This window comes from Meleagris gallopavo, chromosome Z, assembly GCF_000146605.3.
Source record: "Meleagris gallopavo isolate NT-WF06-2002-E0010 breed Aviagen turkey brand Nicholas breeding stock chromosome Z, Turkey_5.1, whole genome shotgun sequence".
Lineage (NCBI taxonomy): Eukaryota > Metazoa > Chordata > Aves > Galliformes > Phasianidae > Meleagris > Meleagris gallopavo.
The window spans coordinates 50,374,204-50,376,569 of NC_015041.2; positions in this window are offsets into that span (position 1 = coordinate 50,374,204).

Below are 2,366 nucleotides of genomic sequence, written 5' to 3' on the forward strand. Positions count from 1 at the left end.
TGTCCTCTAGCAAGATGGGCTGTTGTTTCGGGCAAAGGTCTCGGTCTCATCTCAGAGCAAGCGTCACAATCCCGGCATGCCTGGACGATGTCCGGTAGCTGTATAGGCAGTCTCCATGCTTTAGGAGCTGCCCACATTGTCTTTTGCCCCACATGCCATAGCTTCTGATGTAACCAACAGGTGATGTTCTCAGATAGCAAATTCTCAATCCATCGAACTCAAGTCAGCATGTCAGCTTCATCATTTCTTGGTGACTGTAGGGGCTGATGACCAGAAATGTGATGGTAGACACATATAGTCCCATGTTTGACTCTATTCCATATGTCTAACCACATGTCTTGCCCCAGATTGGCCAGGCATGGATAGTCCATCCTTGGGTAGCCCACTGTGCAATCCAAAGAGTGAGCCCCCAGTACACAGCCCAACTATCTGTACAGATGGTCAGAATACCATCACTGAGTTCCTTAGTTATAACCATCCACACAGCTCGCAGTTCTGCCCATTGGCTGCTCTGACCATCCCCCTCGTCAAACCAGATTATCTCAGTGGAAGGATGGTATGCTATTGCTCTCCACTTGCTTGGGTTGCCCTTGCTGGACTCATCTGTGTACTAGGCATCTTTAGGGATAGGATATTTTCCCTTCTGAACGGGACTCTTCTCTGGTGGAGCGACCAATGTTTCTTTTGGTGCATCACTGTGATTCGTCATTGGGCCTACGATCTTCTGAAGTTCTTCTTTCAAGGGTGATGAAGACAGACTACTCCTTTGGCTGAGGTAGGCGACCCATCGTGCCACTGTTTGTGCTTGGGCCACCCCTGTCTTAGGAAGGTGGGTCAGATCTTTTACCCACCCCCTGAATTGGCAGAGTGTTCTTAACTATAACTTCAGCCGTTTGAGTTATCAGCTCTACTGCCTGTAATACAGAGTAGGCAGCCAATAATTGTTTTTCAATCATACTGTATCTTTCTTCTGCTCCATGCCAGACCTGAGACCAGAAACCAATTGGGTTTCCAAACAGAACTCTGGTGTTGCCACAGGCCCCAACCAAAGCCGTCTTGAGTAACGTGAACATCCAACTCAGCTGGGAGGGTAGGATCAAATACACCCAATGCCTGGGCTTGTTTAAGTGCCAGTTTTTCTTGTTGGAAAGTGTTCTGTTCTGTTTTCCCCCAATCCAATAGCTGCCCCTTTTTTGTGAGTCTGTACAGTGGCCTTAGCAGGTGAGGTATAAAAGAACACCAATAACCCAATAGACCTTGAAACTCTTGCAGTTGCTTTGATGTTGTAGGGACTGGGAACATCTGAACCTTATCTATGACAGCACTGGGTAGTACTTTAGTCTTTCCTGACCAAACTACCCTCAGGAATTTTATAGACAGGCCCAGACCTTGCACCTTTTGGGGATTTATAGCCCATCCTCTCTGTTGTAAATAGGCGGTTAATGAATCCACCACCTGTCCTACTGCCTCCAGTGAGTTGGATGTCAACAGGAGATCATCAATACAATGACATAGGTTAACATCATCAGGTTTTCTCCAATCAGCCAGGTCACGCACCACTAGACTGTGACAATATGTTGGTGAATGCACATACCCTTGTGGCAGGACCTGAAAGGTCCACTGCCTGCCTCCCCATGTAAATGCAAACTGATCTTGCAATTCCTCAGCAACTGGGATACTGAAGAACGCATTTGCTAAATCTAGGACACAATTATAGGTTTTTATCACCCTACTTAATGTGTCCATTAGGGAGGCAATATTGGGTACAGCCGCATGAATAGGCAGCGTGATCTTATTTAATTCTCTGTAATCTACTGTCATTCTCCATGTGCCATCCAACTTTCGCACTGGCCATATGGGGGAATTATATGGGCTGTGTGCAGGTGTTATAATGCCCACTTTTTCTAATTCCTGCACTGTTTTTGATATTTCATTGTGCCCACCCGGGAGTCTAAACTGTCTTACACTAGTAATCTGGCGCAATTTTGGCAGGCAAATAGGCCCATGTTTTGCATGGCCTCTTAATATTGCCTGCACCACCCAGATACTGATACATCTCTGTCAAAGTCTGAACTCTCCCACAGTTGTCCAGAAAGCCAGACCCCATAGAATATGCTCAGCTCAGGCTGTATTCTTGGACTGGGGCAATAGATACCTTATACTCCTGGAGTGGGAGATGCCCAACCCCCAATTTCAACTATATTTGGTTGACAAGAATAATCTGTTCCCCAAGACCACTATGTCTCCATCAAATTTGTTCAGATCTCCGTAGATAATTGATGTTTCTACTCCAGTGTCCAGTAATGCTGTAACTCTCTAAATATTTTTTCGGGGCCAATAAATGGTTAATTCTACATAGGGCCTCC